Below are 19557 nucleotides of genomic sequence, written 5' to 3' on the forward strand. Positions count from 1 at the left end.
ATTGAACTTAAAATGTTTGGATGTAAAGCTACCTCAACACTTAAAATGTTTTGATGTAAAGCTACCTCAACACCTAAAATGTTTGGATGTAAACCTACCTCAACACCTAACTTAAAATGGATGTAAACCTACCTCAACATGTAGCTTAAAATGTTTGGATGTAAAGCTACCTCAACACTTAAGATGTTTGGATGTAAAGCTACCTCAACACTTAACTTAAAATGTTTGGATGTAAAGCTACCTCAACACTTAACTTAAAATTTTTGATGTAGAGCTACCTCAACACCTAACACTCACTGCACTTGATGACATCATAATTCATGGACTCTGGTCAACACAATTTCTGGAGACATGGTTCGGAGGAGAGAAGATGGAGGGGAGGGTTTCATCATTCCTGTAATATGCTCACTTGCCAGATGTGACTAAAAGTCCAACTGTGCCTTTAACAAAAAAGAAAAAAAAAAGAAAAGAAAAAAAGGCTATTTGCCATATCTAGGATACCATTCTGACATCGTCTCTTGGTCTTCAGCAGTTTTCATCAAAAGAGAACACACCCAGACTTTCAGCGTAATTTCAGTAAATCAAGGAAAAATACAATCATGATTAATATTTTCTTTTATTCCGAATACATGTTTTATACCACCCACTTTTAGCACTTTCACTTTCCACCTCTTTATTGACATGGTTATTCAACATCATAAAGTTTTGGGACTTCATAAAGATTTCTGAACAAATAAACTGGTGAAATGTGCTTTTGATTAGTAAAACTGGCGGCATGTAGTGGCTGTCATGGCCACATGATGTTAAGATCAGACACTTGCCAATAATCACCAACGATTCTTTTTAAATCCCTGGCCGGTTTAAGAGCCAAGATATGCCCAGTTATTGGTTTGACACGTGCATTTCAAGGGTATTACGCTGAACACGTCGTGTTTTGGCATGTATACTTCCAACCCATAACAGAACAAGAAGCAACAGTAAGAGAGGTTGAGGCAGTATTTTCTGATAGGGTCCGTTGGAAAAGCCGTTACTCCCCCTTGAAACAAGGCGGCCTCTTCTCCTTGAATGCAGCAAGACCCTCCAGCCTGTCCTTTGTTGGTATCACCTTGGAAGCAACACACATATAAAAGCTGAAACAATTGTCATTTTCATTTTACGCACCTTGTCAAGGCTAGTTTAAATGAAGATTTTAATTTTTAGATGATTTTTCTAGATTTAATGATCGTTACATCCTCAGGATGATTTAGTCACCTAATTTAAACAACATAAAAACTGGACTCCATCCTTCATCAATCCATGCATTTGAAAACCAAAGCATATGAAAACTATGGAGTGAGTGTTACATGACAGTTGACATATGATATAAATGGCACTGTTCTTGGGTCCATGTCACACTTATCAAGTCAATACTACTACTTTCGGCTCCTCCCGTTAGGGGTCGCCACAGCGAATCATCCGTTTCCATTTCTTCCTGTCTTCTGCGTCTTCCTCTGTCACACCAGCCACCTGCATGTCTTCCCTCACCACATCCATAAATCTCCTCTTTGGCCTTCCTCTTACCTGGCAGCTCCATATTCAGTATCCTTTTCCCAATATATCCAGCATTTCTCCTTCACACATGTCCAAGCCATCTCAATCTTGCCTCTCTTGCTTTGTCTCCAAACTGTCCAACCTAATATAATCGTTCCTAATCCTGTCCTTCTTCGTTAGCATCTTCAACTCAGCCACCTCCAGCTCCACCTCCTGTCTTTTCATCAGTGCCACTGTCTCCAAACCATATAACATAGCTGGTCTCACAACCATCTTGTAAACCTTCCATTTAACTCTTGCTGGTACCCTTCTGTCGCAAATCACTCCTGACACTCTTCTCCACCCACTCCACCCTGCCTGCACTCTCTACTTCACCTCTCTACTGCACTCCCCGTTACTTTGGACAGTTGACCCCAAGTATTTAAACTCATAAGCCTTCGTCACCTCCACTCCTTGCATCCTGACCATTCCACTGTCCTCCCTCTCATTCACGCATAGGTATTCCGTCTTGCTCCTATTGACTTTCATTCCTCTTCTCTCCAGTGCATACCTCCTCCTCTCCAGGCTCTGCTCAACCTGCATCCTACTGTTGCTACAGATCACGATGTCATCCGCGAACATCATCATCCACGGAGACGCCTGCCTGATCTTGTCCGTCAACCTGTCCATCACTATTGCAAACAAGAAAGGGCTCAGAGCCGATCCTTGATGTAATCCTACCTCCACCTTGAACCCATCTGTCATTCCAACCTTGCACACTTCACCATTGTCACACTGCCCTCATACATATCCTGTCCCACTCCTACATACTTCTCTGCAACTCCCGACTTTCTCATACAATACCAAACCTCCTCTCTCGGCACCTTGTCGTATGCTTTCTCTAAATCTACAAAGATATCCTTCTGGCCTTCTCTAAACTTCTCGATCAACATTCTCAAAGCAAACATAGCATCTGTGGTGCTCTTTCGTTGCATGAAACCATGCTGCTGCTCGCAAATCGCCACCTCTCCTCTTAACCTAGCTTCTATTACTCTTTCCCAAATGTTCATGCTGTGGCTGATCAACTTTATACCTCTGTAGTTGCTACAGTTCTGCACATCGCCCTTGTTCTTGAAAATAGGTACCAGTATGCTTCTTCTCCACTCCTCAGGCATCCCCTCACTTTCCAAGATTGTGTAAAAAACACTTTTAAAGTCAATATTCACATAATAAATGAACATTTGGTAAATTAGAAAACTGAGTGCCTTAATCCAAAATATCAGCTTTTTGCCTCTAAAATAACAAAATTGGGGGTTTTAATCATTTTTATAATTTTACTGTTTTTTGTTATATGATTGGAACATCAGAAAAGGGAAAATTTGCATCAGGAGTACCAATAATATAAAATGTGTTTCCTTGCAAAATTAAAAGATGGGAAATTGGGGTCGAAATTTGGTAGTTTAATTTTCTGATTTTTGTCATGAAGAAACGTGCAGTCTAGAAACGGATATCACCAAAAGACTGAAAGGTGCCCACACTGCCTTTGGCCGACTTTCTCACCATGTTTTATATGATTGTGATCGCAAGAAATCAACCAAAATGATGGTTTACCGTGCAGTGGTTCTTTCAACCCTCCTGTACGGCTGTGAAGCCTGGACCCTCTACAAGTACCAAATCCGTGAACTAGAATGCTCCCACCAGCAAAAACGGAGAACTATTCTGGGAATTTCCTGGCAAGAATGGGTCACCAACAATCAAGTTCTCAAAACAGCTGATCTCCCTTTCATTGAGATGACAACTTAACGTAACCAGCTGCGGTGGCTTGGCCACATCCAGAGGATGCCAAACAACAGACTCTCGAAACAAATCCTATACTCCGAACTGACTGTTGGTCAAAGAAATAGAAGAGCTCTCAAAAAACGCTACAAGGACTGTATCAAGGGAACGCTGATCACCTTCAACATCGACCGTAAGAACTGGGAAAAAGTAGCGGAAAATCGAAAGCACTGGAGAGCTGCCTGCCTGGCTGGTTCCATCAAGGCTGAAACTGACAAATGAATGCATGCGGATGAAAAGCGCCGCCACCAAAAAAATCCGCCAAGAACAGAGAGCCGCAGGAATGGGTCCACCCCCTACTGTCTCCTGTCCACACTGTTCCCGTCTCTTCTATTCTCACCTTGGACTGTCAAGCCATCTTCGTTTCCAGCACACATCTTAATCCCTTGGAACAGATCCTCGGACACAACAGACGCCAACAATGACGATTGAATTTAACACTGCTTACATATGGTTTTGATAATTAACTCGGCTACAGCCTACACTTTTCTTTTCCACTATGCTCTGGTTAGTTGGCATCATTGTGTGCATCCAGTGTTCAACACTAATGCTCCACTTACTTTTCATAAACTGTCACTCAAATTTTGGAGCTGCTAATGGAAAAGTTCAGTTGTTTTCAACATGTGATAATACACTCAACTGTAACTCAGAATACACAAATTAGGTATCAAAATGTTGAGCTATTCCTTCTGTAACTAACCGAGTAAAAGTAATCTGAGCTACAATTTCCAAAATATGAGTAGTTTTTGACAGTAGTGTTTCTTATTTAAACTTATGGAGCGCTAACCCACTGTGCCTCTCTGTAGTTTGCTGAGTCTACTTCCAGTCAAGCCGCTTGTCTTTTTTTCCGATTTTTCCTTTTCCTCCCCAGTTGCACTTGGCCAATTACCCCACTCTCCCAGCCGTCCTGGTCTCTGCTCCACCTGCTTTGCCGATCCGGGAGGGCTGCAGACTACCACATTCCTCCCCCGATACACGTGGAGTCGCCAGCCGCTTCTTTTTACCTGGCAGTGGGGGTTTCACCAGCGGCATGTTTTCATAGGCTTATAAGCCTACGGCATAGCATTTGATTTATATGACTGCGCAGATGCAACCCATGGGCTGTTATTTGCAGCCGATAAAATGCCACCCCCCTTTTTTTCTGATGTTACAATCGTATAACAAAAATCAGAAAATTTCAAAATTGACTAAAAAACAACAAAACTTAAATTTTCTATTTATTTGAGAGGCAAGTGAACTTTTACAATACTGCAGTTAATTTTCTTATCCAGCAGGGTTCAAATCTATTCACTGAATGTTAGTTTTCAGTTCAGGATGCTTTGCCATTCATCCAGATGGTTTCTTTAGTTCAGACACTGGGGGGAAAACCCTCACAAGCACACCTTGCAGTTGTGTTTCCTCAATGTTGTGTAGTAATGCGTTTTGACTCAAAGATGCTTTGTGACACTGCCATTCACTCACATTGTGTTACTGAATTTATCCAGCTTTGGAACTGTGATGACAAATGGGTCCAAAAAAAGATTCGAAGGTACAATGAAAAGCACACTATGTGGGGGTTTCTTATAAAAGCTGAAGACAATTCTGGTTAAGGTGGCCCATCTTGACTATAAAGCACCGGGAGAAACACTCGGTTTGGTGTCCTGTTTGTTTGCTGGTCTGTTTTTGTTTTCCGTGTTTTATTGTTCCTGTTTTCATGAAAGCCCAATCTGTGCGTGTGGGTTTGTTGTATACCCAAATTTCAATTTTTGCCCCCCACTCTGAGAGAAATGGTACAGTCCAAGAAGGCCAGTTTGTTGTCTGTCATTCATTTCCAGCTTTGTGAATCTTGTGTTGTTCAGTAAATGTGCCATTCTCACTGGCCTTGGTCTTCACCCACATGTCATCCACATGTTCACGTCATCCACATATTCACGTCATCCACATATCATGCACATGTCATCCACATGTCATCCACATATCATACATATCATCCACATATCCACGTCATCCACATATTCACATATCATCCACGCCATCCACATATTCATGTCATCCACGTCATCCACATGTTAATCACATATTCATGTCATCCACGTCATCCACATATTCAAGTCATCCACGTCATCCACATATCATCCACGTCATCCACATCATCCACATATCATCCACGTCATCCACATACCACATATTCACATAGCATCCATTGCCATCCATATATTCATGTCATCCACGTCATCCACATGTTCACATATCATCCACACGTTATTCACGTACCATCCACATCATCCACATATCCACACGTCATCCACGCACCATCCACGCACCATCCACGTCATCCCCATACCATCCCCATGTCATCCACATATCATCCACATATCACACATATCATCCACGTCATCCACATATCCACATATCCACACATCATCCACATATCCACATATTCATGTCATCCACGTCATCCACATGTCATCCACATATTCATGTCATCCACATATTCACGTCATCCACATTATCCACATACCACATATCACATATCATCCATGCCATCCACATATTCATGTCATCCACGTCATCCACATGTCATCCACATATTCATGTCATCCACATATTCACGTCATCCACGTCATCCACATTATCCACATACCACATATCACATATCATCCATGCCATCCACATATTCATGTCATCCACGTCATCCACATGTAATCCACATATTCACGTCATCCACATGTCATCCACATATCATCCACATGATCCCCAACCACATATTCACATATCATCCATGCCATCCACATATTCATGTCATCCACATCATCCAAGTCATCCACATGTCAACCACATGTAATCTGCATATTCACATATCATCCACATATCCACACGTCATCCACGTTCCATCCACGTCATCCACATATCCACACGTCATCCACGTACCATCCCCATGTCATCCCCATCATCCACATATCCACATGTCATCCACATATCGTGTTACAGTTTCACCCCCGCAACCTACCTCTTCCGTTCCCTCTGGACCTCCACAGCGCTCAGCTTCGCCTGATTATCCGCTCCTCACCACCAAAGCTGGGGCGCGTTCACGTTCCCCATCACCAGACTCAGACCCTGAGGACGCCAGCACCTCCCAACGGGCACGGCGTGCCCTACGGCACCGGTCACTCATTCCCTCAGCTGTTTCCCATCTACAATCATCTCAGCTGTTCCCCATCTGCAATCACTTCTACCCCTACAAGAACCTGGACTTCTCTCAAACTGCACATAGGATACCTCTGGCTTGTTGCGCAGAGCTGGCTCGCCTGCCAACCAACCTTCCTCCTCGGACCACCACTTAGACTTTGAACTTGGACTGCTGCTTTGCCTTTGAACTCGGTCTACTCCTCGATTCCTCTTTGCCCTCGGACTTGGTACTTTGGCTGGTACACGCACACTTACACAACACCCAATGTCCCATTCACATTTTACACACACTTAGGATAATTTACACTAACAAATAACTAGACACATTACTGCCTGTCACTATACATAGCGTATTCACACACCCCACACACAAAAATACCTGAGCACCATACACATTCCGCATTTCTCTCTCCCCTATTATTTTTCCCCCCTCTGTTAATTTTCATTAAACATTACTAAGAGTCCTCCGCCTCCCGTGTGGTCGTCTGGGTCCTCCTGCACAACCCGTAACAGAGGACCTGGTGCATTGTGCCCTCTTCACGCAAGCCCAGTCTCTCACAGCTCAGGCTGGGCAGCTCCGGGAAATGGTCATGGCCCATCAAGCCTTGCAAGACCAGGTACAGGAGCTCCGGTCTCTTCCGGATGAGATCCGCTCTTTGGTAACCCTGCAACAACAGACTATCGCTAACCTGGCAGCCAGACAGGCTCAGTTGGAGCAGACTATCCAGGAGCTCTCCGCCGCTGTGCTCTCTCTCACCACCACTGCCACCTCAGCTGCTGCCTCCGCTCCACCCGTCGTCGCTGCCACTGCCATAGCTCCCAGCCCTGCTCCCCTGACGACCTCGTTCCATCGGGAGCAGTTCGTTCATGCACCGGAGCGTTATGACGGTGACCTGGGGGGCTGTCGAGCCTTTCTGACCCAGTGCGCCCTGGTGTTTGACCAACAACCCCTTTCCTATCCTACTGACCGCATCGCCTATCTTGTGGGCTGTCTGAGGGGTTCCGCTCTCACCTGGGGTAGTTCTGAACTGGAGAGGGGAACGGCTGCTTGTGCCACATACGAGGCTTTCACCACGGAGATAAACAAAGTCTTCGATCACCCTGTCTGCAGCGAAGAGGCCGCCAAACGTCTCCTCACGTTCCGACAGGGCGCACGCAGGTGTGGCAGAGTTTGCCGTGGAATTTAGGACCCTCACTACGCAAAGTGGGTGGAACAACGAGTCGCTCCAGGCAGCATTTCACAATGTGCTAAGTGAGGTTCTTAAGGACGAGCTAGTATCTCGCGATGCACCCCGTGACCTCAACCATCTCATCTTGCTCACCATCGCCATAGACAATCGTCTCTGTGAACGTTGCAGGGAGAGGGCCACAAGGTCTTCACCACCCGGCACCACTTCCAATGCGCTTCGGCATCCACCCCAGTACCCCCCTGCTCCTGTTGGATTGGAGGAGAAACCCATACAGGTCAGCTGGACCCGCCTCTCTGTGGCAGAAGGGGAACACCAGAGAGCTGGGGGTTATGTATGTACTGTGGCCTTAAGGGACATCTGCTGGAGACCTGAACTGCCCAAGGACCCCAAGAAGACTAGGCTCATCAGTCATCGCAGGATACCTGCTGAACCGAATCTCTCATCCCCAGCCTCCTACTCGCTCCACCAGGTTTGACTCCACTCTCTTGGTCGCAGCTTTCATCGACTCGGGGGCTGACGAGAGTTTTATCAACAAGGATTTTACCCACAAAGTGGCTCTTACCCTTATCCCTCTGGACAACCCCATCACTGCCTTTGCCCTGGACGGTCATCCCATGGGTCCCATCACTCATCGTACTCTGCCCCTCACTCTGACCATATCTGGGAACCATGTGGAGCAGATCCGCTTCCTCATTATCCTTACCCCCGATGCACCTCTCATCCTGGGATGACCCCGGCTGGAACTCCACGACCCCCATATCTCCTGGGCCTCCGGACACATCCTTGGCTGGAGCACCTCATGCCACGTCTGCTGCCTCCGGGCAGCCCTCTGTTCCCCCTTCATCCTTGGGCATCCCTCTTGACCTCTCCTTGGTGCCCCCCATCTACCATGACCTTGGTGAGGTGTTCAACAAGGAACCCTTCCTCCTCACTGTCCTGAAGACTGTGCAATTGAGCTCATTCCTGGGTCACCTCTCCCTGTCAGTCCTCTCTACAACCTCTCCCTTGCTGAGAAGGCAGCCATGGAGGCCTACATCAGTGAGTGTCTGGCTGAGGGGCTCATCTTGCCCTCTTCTTCCCTGGTGGCAGCGGGTTTTTTATTTGTCAATAAGAAGAGTGGAGAACTCCAGCCCTGCATTGATTTACAGACAACTCAACAACATCACTGTAAAAAACAAATACCCGCTCCCTCTCATGAGCTCCAACTTCAAACCCCTCATGGGGTCCACCATCTTTACCAAGTTGGACCTCCGGAGCGCCTATCACTTCGTCCGTATTCAGGAGAGTGACGAGTGGAAGACGGCGTTCAAGACACCTTGAGGCCATTACAAGTACCTGGTTATGCCGTTCGGCCTCACCAACGCCCCAGGGGTTTTCCAGGCACTCATGAACGACGTCCTCTGGGACATGTTCGACATGTTCGTGGTCGTCTACTTGGTCGATATTCTTGTCTACTTCCGGACCCGGAGGAGCACCCCCCAACACGTCCTGATGGTTCTCCAACGCCTCCTGGAGAACTGGCTCTTTGTTAAGGCAGAGAAGTGCACCTTTCATAACCTCTTAGGTGGAGTTTCTCGACCTGATCATGGAGGGTGGAGCCACTAGACCTGACCGCCGCAAGAGCCAAGCTGTTGTGGACTGGCCCCTGCCGACCACACGGAAGCAGCTCCAGAGCTTCCTCGGCTTTGCCAATTTCTATCGGCAGTTCGTCCAGAACTACAGCCAGGTTGCTGCTCTACTCACCCAGCTCACCTCCACTCTCCGCCCATGGTCTTCGGCCACCGACCATGCTTTCGCCGACCACAAGCAATGGTTCACCACGACCCCGATCCTCCTTCACCCTGACCCTGCCAGGCAGTTCATTGTGGAGGTGGACGCCTCTGACACAGGCATCGGGGCTATTCTGTTCCAGTGGTCTGCGGAGGATCAGAAGCTCCACCCCATGCGTTTTTCTCTCGCCGCTACCTCCCTGCTGAGGCCAACTATGACATCAGCAACACGGAGCTGCTGGCTGCCTTGGAGGAGTGGCGCCACTGGCTGGAGGGTGCCAAGCACCCCTTCAACATTTGGCCTGACCACAAGAACCTGACGTACATCAGGTCGGCTAAACGTGTCAACGACCACCAGGCACGCTGGGCCCAGTTCCTGAGTCGTTTCGACTGCACCCTCACCTACCGCCCAGGTTCCCATAACGCCAAGGCGGATGCCCTCTCCTGCTTGTTCCCAGTTAAAGGGACCACTGAGGCTCCGGATACCATCATCCCTGCAGCTCGGGTGGTGGGGGTGGTCAACATGGGCATTGAGACTGTGGTGAAGCGGGCCCAGCGCACTCAGCCCAATCCAGGAAACGGACCCCCACATTCTCTCTTCGTTCCGGACAGGGTTCGGTCCCCGGTCCTCGAATGGGGCCATTCCAGTCGGTACGCCTGCCACCCCGGCATCCATCGCACTCTGGCCTTCATCCAGCGATGGTTCTGGTGGCCCACCATGAAGTCCGACGTCCGGGAGTTCGTCGTGGCCTGTTCGGTGTGCGCCCGCAGTAAAGCCTCACACCAAGCCCCGGCGGGCCTGCTGCGCCCTCTTCCTGTGCCCAGTCGTCCTTGGTCCCACATAGCCTTGGACTTTTTGACCGGTCTGCTCCCCTCTCGGGGTAACACCACCATCCTCACGGTGGTAGATCACTTCTCTAAGGCTTTGCACCTGGTGGCCCTCCCCGAGCTTCCGTCTTCTGCTGAGACTGCCAGGCTGCTTACAGAGCAAGTGTACCGGCTTCATGGCCTGCCCCGTGACATTGTTTCCGACCGTGGACCCCAATTCCCTTCCCAGGTCTGGCGAGCTTTCTGTCGAGGGATCAATGCCACCGTCAGTCTCTCCTCCGGCTACCACCCTCAAACTAACGGGCAGGCTGAGTGAGCCAACCAGAACATGGAGATGGCTCTCCACTTTGTTACGACCAAGCACCCCTTCTCTTGGAGCGACGACCTACCCTGGATTGAATACGCCCTGAACACCATGACCAGCGCTGCTACCAGGCTCTCCCCCTTCGAGTGCTCTCTCGAGTACCAACCAATGGAGGTACTTGTACGGAGGGAACCGCCACTTGTACGGAGGGAACGCCTCCGTACAAGTGGCGGTTACCTCCGTACAAGCCCATCTCTGCCAGTGCTGAAGGGTCTGGCAGACCGAACGGGCCGCCCTGCTCCAATCCAACGACCGCACCTGTCGTGGGGGCTAAATGACGCCACACTCCGGCTCCTGCCTACCAACCTGGGCAGAAGGTATGGCTATCCACAGTGGGCCTTCCTCTCCAGCTCCAGGACACCTCCAAGAAGCTGTCGCTTCATTGGCCCCTATGTTATCGACAGCCTCATCAACCCCATGGCTGTTCGTCTCATCCTCCCTGCCTCTCTTAAATTTCACCAGGTTTTTCATGTTTCCAATATCTCAAGCCAGTCTCCTCTAGCCCTCTTATGCTCTCTGGGAACCAGAATGAGCCAGAATGAGCCAAAGCAAACCCGAGGGGCAGGCGATCGCTCAGGGAGCTATAGCCCCTAAGCCCCAGAACCCTATAGCTCTCGAGGTAGTGGTAAAGAACCACAGCACTCAACTCACCCAACTCCATTCTGGGCTTAGCGCTGCCTTCTCCCGGATCACTGGAGAAATCAGCGGGCTCCAGGCAAACTCGCATACCTCGGCGAGCACCCTTGCTTCACTCTCTGCGCAGATCGCTGCTCTGACTGTGGCAGTGTCCAAGATCAGCGACCACCCTGCTCTGGCCCCGGTCCCTGCCCCCAGCCCGGCCTCCGGATTCCTCGTACCTGGTCCCGACGTTCCCCCTCCTCTGAGTCAACCCCCAACTGGACCCCCGGTTCTAGCCTAACCTTCCCTGCCCCAAGGCCTTCGGTGGGGAGTTCGAGCTGTGCAGGGGTTTCCTTGGTCAGTGTGAGCTCCTGTTCAAACACCAGCCAGTCAGGTATAGGACAGGAGAAATCAAGGTAGCCCTTGTTATGTCCCTCCTCACCGGCAAAGCCCTCAGCTGCGCCATAGCGGCAGCTGGCCATTCCGAGTGGCTCGCCTTGGACTATGGTGCCTTCCGCCGTGAGTTCTGTCTAGTGTTAGACCCACCTTGTAGTTGAGGATACTCGCGGCAGACAGTGGGTGGGATGACACTGTGCTCAGGAACGCGTACAGGAGGGGGCTGAGCGAGCCCATCAAAGACCTTATCGTTCGGGACCGCCCTGTCTCCTTCAACGAGCTCGTCACCCTCGCCCTCCTGATGGACGAATGGCTACGGGAGCGGCGCCAGGAACGCGCCACGCGCACTGGGCCCTCCCCCATCCGTTCTACCGGTGCCTTCCCTGGGTCAGCGTCCCACGAGCTCTCTCAACCCTCACACTCCCCCTCGCAACCCTGGGTGTCTTCTGGATCCCGGCTGGAGGAGGAGCCCATGTAGTTGGGTCGGTCACGGCTCCCGCTAGAGGTTAGGGAGGAGAGGATGCGCGACCACCTCTGCCTCTACTGCGGGAGGTCAGGCCATTACATCAAGGCCTGCTCGACTCGCCCAAAAAGACCCGGCTCACTAGCGAGGGGTGTCCTAGTGAGCCTGACGACCCCGCCACAGCCCCAGACCAAGAAGGAGCACAACCAGCTGTTTCCTGTCACTCTCACCTGGGGTAACGACTCTCACTCTCTATTGGTGCACTCCTGGATTCGGGGGCGGACGAGTGTTTGATGGACATCTCGCTGGCCCGGCAGGCCGGCGTTCCACTCATCCCCCTTGTCCGCCTGGTCCTCCAACGGCTGCTGGAGAACAGGCTGTTCGTGAAGGCCGAGAAGTGTGTTCCACTCCGCCTCCGTGGAGTTCCTTGGCCACACCGTGGAGAAGGGGCTCGTCCGCACCGACCCCAGGAAGACCCGAGCGGTGGAGGAGTGGGCACGGCCCACCAATAGGACGCAACTCCAGCGCTTCTTGGGGTTTGCAAATTTCTACCGGCGCTTCATCAGGGGGTTCAGCCGTGTGGCCGCCCCCCTCACTGCACTCACCTCCACCCTCCGCCCCTTCTCCTGGACCTCGGAGGCAGAGGCCGCCTTCTCGGCCCTGAAGAGGCTGTTCACAACGGCTCTGGTGCTCGCTCACCCGGACCCATCCAAGCAGTTCATCGTGGAGGTGGACGCGTCAGACATGGGCATCGGAGCCGTCCTCTCCCAGCGGTCGGAGGAGGAGCAGAAGATCCACCCGTGCGCCTTCTTCTCCCGGTGTTTCAGTCCTGCGGAGAAAAACTACGACATCGGCAACAGGGAGTTGCTGGCTGTCCACACCGCCCTAGGGGAGTGGCGACACTGGCTGGAGGGAGCAGGGCAGCCGTTCATCGTATGGTCCGATCACAAGAACCTGACCTACGTGCGGACGGCTAAGAGGCTCAACCCCAGGCAGGCGCGCTGGGGCTCTCTTCTTCAGCCGGTTCAACTTCACCCTCACTTAGCGCCCGGGAACCAAAAACGTCAGGGCAGACGCCCTCTCCCGTCTGTTTCCCGAGGGGTCCCCTGACGCCCCAGACACCATCCTTCTCCCGGCCCGGGTGGTGGGTGTCGTCACCTGCGCCATCGAATCGGTGGTGAGAAGGGCCCAGCGCACCCAGCCCGACCCAGGGCAGTGGACCCCGGAACCGGCTATTTGTGCCTCCCTCTGTCCGGGCCCCAGGTGCTGGAGTGGAGCCACTCCAGCCATTTTGCCTGCCATCCCGGTGTCCACCGAACGGCGGCCTTCATCCGCAGGCGCTTCTGGTGGCCCACCATGGAGGCAGACACCAGGGAGTTCGTGGCTGCCTGCACCACCTGCGCCCGCAGCAAGGCTCTCCATCGCCCTCCAGCAGGTCTCCTGCGCCCCCATCCTGTCCCCGGCCGACCTTGGTCCCACATTGCCTTGGACTTTGTAACTGGCCTCCCCGTGTCCCAAGGCAATGACACCATTCTGACTGTTGTCGACCGGTTTTCCAAGGCCGTCCACTTTGTTGCCCTCACCAAACTCCCCTCTGCAGCCGAGACGGCGGACCTTCTCGTCTCCCACGTCGTCCGACCCCATGGGATCCCCCTGGACATTGTCTCTGACCGTGGTCCCCAGTCACTTCTAAGGTGTGGCAGGCCTTCTGTAAGGGGATTGGGGCCACGGTCAGCCTCTCCTCCGGATATCACTCCCAGACCAATGGGCAGGCAGAGCAGGCCAATCAAGCCCTGGAGGCGGCTTTGCGTTGCGTTACCACCAGCAACCCCGCCTCCTGGTGCAAGTACCTGCCCTGGGTGGGGTACTCGCTCAACTCCATGGAGAGTTCCGCTACCGGTTTGTCCCCCTTCGAGTGTTCCCTTGGTTATCAACCCCCTCTTTTCCCCCGTCAGGAGTTGGAGGTGGTGATCCTGTCCACGAGGGCCCATCTCCGCTGATGTCGGCGCGTTTGGAAGACCGCCCAGGCCGCGAGCTACAGAGCGGGCCCGGCGCAGCGCCAACGGGCGGAGAGTGCCGGCCCCAGCCTCTCGACCTGGCCAGAGGGTATGGCTCCTGGCCCGGGACCTGCCCCTCCCTACCCTCAACCTGAAGCTGGCTCCCCGCTACGTCGGCTCGTACACCATCGACAGCATCGTCAACCCCTCGGCGGTGCGTCTCCATCTCCCTACCTTACTCAAAATCAATCCCGTTTTCCATGTCTCTCACCTCAATCCGGTAGCCTCCAGCCCCCTGTCTCCCCCTGTCCAAGCTCCTCCACCCCCCAGGGTCCTCGACGGTGGTGACATGGTCTGGGATGTTGACCGGCTGCTCGCTGGGGGTGTGGGTACCATTACCTGGTGGACTGGGTTGGCTATGGGCCTGAGGACCGCAGCTGGGTTCCCCGGTCCTACCTGGGCGACCCCGCACTCCTGGAGGAGTTCTATCGGGCCCACCCCAACGCCAGCGGATGGTCGTCCGGTGTCTCCCATAGGAGGGGGGGTCCTGTTGTGGTTACACCGCCCCGAGTTTCCTCCCCGGCACGTTCAAGCCACTCCCCCAGCTCAGACATGCCGGAAACATCTGAGCGCTTGGCTCGCGCTCTGAGGAGATGAGCGCTGCGCTGCACCAGGTGTTTGCCATCATCCATTAGGCACACCTGCGGCAACCAGGCAGCCCTCTACAAGAAGCCTGCCAGAACGTCTCTCCGTGCTTCGACGTACTGAACCCTGTGGTAAAGCTCTGACAAGCCCTCCAGCGTTCCTTGCCCTCTTGCTATTCCGTTTATTCCCAGTATCTATATTCGTGTCTCTGTTTTTTCTCTCCCAGGACTCTCCCTCCGCGACTTCCACGGCTCCACCCGTCTCCCTCGCTCCTCACCCCCAGCGACCTTCACGTTTCCCCCCGGACCTCTCCAGCGATCTCCCTCTGTGTCTCTCTACCTGGACCCCTCCTATTCGGACTTAACTTCCTTCCATCATCCCCTGTGGCAGTGTTAAATCGCCCTTCAGGTTATCCCGGTGATCTGTTGTCTGTCTGTCCTTTTGGGTTTCGCTACACTGGCCTCTGGTCTTCATTCGTGAAACGTAACAGTTGTAATGTCCTCCACATATCCACGTCATGCACATATCATCCGTATGTCATCCACATATCCACGTCATCTACATATCCACCTATCATCCGTATGTCATCCACATATCCACGTCATGCAGATATCCACATGTCAAAATGACTTCGGTACATCTGGATCAAAATCTTTTTTTGTCAAAAAATTATTTCCAGCTACAAAGAGAAGCTTAACATGGTTCGACACATCATACTAAATCAGTGCTTTTTGTTGGCTCATCCATTTAAGAAGATTGCTTACCTTACTGTGGTAGTAAGCCATGTTTAATACAACTGTGCAGCGCCCTTTCTCTGAAGGTAGGACTGTGATGTTTCAGTCCTGTTTGACTGAGAAGGAGCAGTGGTACCTTGGCTTCCTCCCTGGCCCTGCTCAGAGAGAGCCAGGTGACCCACATGATTGATATCATGTTCAGAGCATGCCAAAAGAACATGTGCTCTGAACGCATGTCCTCGTTCCAAAAGAGGCGTGGTATGACCACGGGGACAAATAACGAGTTTGCTACACCTGACGTCAAAAGTCAAGAAGCCATCTGGATGAATGGTGAAATGTATTCAACTGAAAACCAGCAGCCATTGAATAGAGGTAAACCTCCTTGTTATATGTCATTACATCTTATTTTCCAAACGTTATGACAAAATTGAACTAATAAGTGTTACATGGACCGTTCTAGGGATTTTATATAGTAGTTCAACAAGTTAAATTTTTTAAATACTCACCTGGGCATAGCATGCCTCTTCAATCGCCATTCCTGTAGACAAATCAACCTAGAAGGCATACGGTATTGCATCAGGTTTATTTTTAAATTTACTGTCTAAATTTACTTTTAATTTTAAACACTGAACATTGAGAAAAATCTAACAAACAAAAACACACACAAACACATATATATACACACACACACACACACATATATATATATATATATATATATATATATATATATATATATATATATATATATATATATATACGTAGTAAATTCTAGTGGAAGAATTTCATGTGAATATGGAGGTATGGAGGACAGGAAACTTCCACTGGTTGCTGAGGAACTATCAAAACCATTGACTCTACATGAATAGAACATGTGACACCATCAATTCTAATGACTACATGAATAGAACATGTGACAGCATCAATTCTAATGACTACATGAATAGAACATGTGACAGCATCAATTCTCATGACTACATGAATAGAACATGAGAGCATCAATTCTAATGACTCTACATGAATAGAACATATGACAGCATCAATTCTCATGACTCTACATGAATAGAACATGTGACACCATCAATTCTCATGACTACATGAATAGAACATGTGACAACATCAATTCTCATGACTCTACATGAATAGAACATGTGACACCATCAATTCTTATGGCTGTACATGAATAGAACACGTGACACCATCAATTCTTATGACTCTACATGAATAGAACATGTGACACCATCAACTCTCATGACTCTACGTGAATAGAACATGTGACACCATCAATTCTCGACTACATGAATAGAACACGTGACACCATCAGTTCTCATGACTCTACATGAATAGAACATGTGACACCATCAATTCTCGTGACTCTACATGAATAGAACATGTGACACCATCAATTCTCATGATACTATTTTGAAACCAAAATATTGTTATTTTTGCCACTGCTATTTTAGCAATTGATGAAAACTGGAACCAGCTGCTGCACAGTTGAGGTGGGAGTTGGAGAAGTACCCCTGCCCAACTGTATTATGTGCACGGCCCTGTCATTGCGGGGCATGTGCTCAGTGACTGAGCTGCCTGCTTTTGTGAGTATAGTTGTTATAGCCAGACCCTTTGAATATAAACAAATAATTTCTATAGAATGATAGATGTTGGGAATGATGTTAATGTGAAGGCAAGTGGTTGAAATGACAGAACCCACTTGAAGGAAAACATGTGAAGTAAATCCTTTCAAATAGGCATCCCAGAGGTTTTAAAATAAATAACTTAAATAACAACTTCATTCTTCTGTGCTGCTTTGAGAAAAGCACAAATGTAACAATTGTTTCATAGGTCATCGTTATTGGGAAACACGGTCCTGATATGTATTCCAAAACAGTCGTAGGCAAGATTATCATAAAGTTATCATTATGGTTTTACAATCACTCCTAAAGTTACCCAGAAACTTGGGCAAAAAAGCCAAGATGGCTTTACATCAGTTAGAATTCTTAAAGAGAAATCACCTTAACAGATCCAGGACTTATATAAGAAGACCAGGTTAAGAGTTAGCCCCTGTACAGACCGCACGAGGCTGAATGAGTCAGTCAGATTCACAGAAGTAGAGTACATGAGACGTGCAACACACGACATTAAAATATAATACATGGGAACTTTCATATGTAGGGATAATAGTTGACGTGTTCTGAAAATGCTCTTAGAGGCTCTGAGATGTTCTCTCTGAGGATTTTAGACATCTACCATGTGGGTTTTCCACAGAAATCCTTTGGATTACATCAATGATGATGTGCCCTTGCTTATCATCTGAAGATGTTTCGTTACACCTGGTGTCTACCAGGAACAGGCTGGTTAACAACCAGGAGCTGGTAGGTGATGACTGGAGAGTCATCAGACAGCATTTTTGAGGAGTGCGACCACAGCAAACAGATGAGCAGGTACAGTAAACTGATGAAACACATGTCTTCTGGATGCACCTTACCTCTATTCCTTGGTTGATTGCCAGTTTTGCCATCCTAATTGCAATTGGTCCCTGTGGAAAACAAAAGTAACATCAGAAACTACCCATATGAGATCTGAATGGGTGTCCTGGTTAAAGAAATCCATTGGATGCTTTAACCAGTAGTGGCGCTATAGAGCACGGTAAGAAAGTCTGCTCCCGTTTTGTTGTATCACGCTCTTCTAGCATGCATAGGATGAACTTGAAAACCATGATACATTACTACACCTCTGAAGACATGAAACACAAACAACATGAAGAAATGTTGACCAGAGGATGTCTTTTGATTTTTTTTATTACCACCTAGTTGGCATGTTTATAATTATTCTATAAATACGATATAATGAAACAGATAGCTTGTCAGTTTCATAGGATTTAGAGCCCCTGGACACCCGCACAGCGGTTCTCAGTTGAGCTGGCGGGTTAGACATCCTCTCAGGTCTGTCAGAGCATGTACACACTGTTTTACTGACATCTCCCTGACTCGCCTAATTTAGTTTTGTTGCACCTATTGGGTGAACAACTTACACTATTAGTTATTTGGAGTACATGTTACATGCTGACCTTGGCATGTAGCAAGAAGAGCGCTTCCTACCTTCACTCCCAGGAGAGGTCTAACCAGGTAAAGTAACCAAAAACCGCAGTGCAGGTGTCCAGCGAATGTAATGACTGAAAGACAGCAGCCTACTGTCTGCTGCTGTTTGTAACAGCAATTTAAAAACGGACTTTAGGTTAGAGTAACAATGCCCAAACACTTCCTGAAGTACATTATTAATAACCATCGCCTAAGACCTAAAAGTGAAATTAAGGCAGCATTCAGTTATGTCGTGGTGCTAAGAGGTCTTAACGTTTCAGCTCTGCTGCCAGCATGTAATTAATCCTGCAGTACTAACCAGCATGTATTTAATCCTGCAATACTACCCAGCATGTAATTAACCCTGCAATACTACCCAGAATGAAATTAATCCTGCAATACTAAACAGCATGCAATTAATCCTGCAACACTACCCAGAATGTAATTAATCCCACAATGCTAACCAGCATGTAATTAGTCATGCAATACTACCCAGCATGTAATTAGTCCTGCAATACTACCCAGGACTTTATTCAGTCAAGCAAGAGTACTGGGTATTAAAAATTTCACGAAAAGGAAGCAAAAAAGAAAAGGAAATCCCAACATGAGGACGAACATTTGGAGGGGGAAGAAATAAACGACGCCATGGCTGCCGCAGATGACAACCTTGACGAAGGAGATGGTGAAATACTGGACTCAGGAGAGAACAGCAATCAAGACATCATGAATGCCATAATGTCCTTGAAAAGAAGACTCTATAAGAAAACTAATGTTGTGCAAGCAACAGTTATTGATATAAGAAAGCAGGTACAGGAATGCACAGGGCGCCTTGTGCACGCGGAACACTGAACACAACATTCATGGGCTGATATCCACAGTCAGCACACTGGAAAGCACCCTTAAAACATTTACCTACAAGGTGGAGGACCTGGACTGCAGAAGCCAATGGAACAACATCAGACT

General features: G+C 49.3%; 1 long non-coding RNA gene across 1 annotated transcript; it reads right to left on the bottom strand.

Annotated features, from left to right (window-relative positions):
- Positions 1–603: 603 nt before the first annotated feature.
- LOC130122111 (uncharacterized) lies at positions 604–18060 on the bottom strand. The gene is made up of 3 exons (XR_008811113.1): positions 18003–18060; positions 16024–16071; positions 604–1105 (listed from the first exon to the last, which is right to left on the bottom strand). It is a non-coding gene; the product is annotated as an uncharacterized LOC130122111 (long non-coding RNA).
- Between the last annotated feature and the right edge of the window lie 1497 nt (positions 18061–19557).

Source organism: Lampris incognitus, chromosome 12 (assembly GCF_029633865.1).
Source record: "Lampris incognitus isolate fLamInc1 chromosome 12, fLamInc1.hap2, whole genome shotgun sequence".
Classification (NCBI taxonomy): domain Eukaryota; kingdom Metazoa; phylum Chordata; class Actinopteri; order Lampriformes; family Lampridae; genus Lampris; species Lampris incognitus.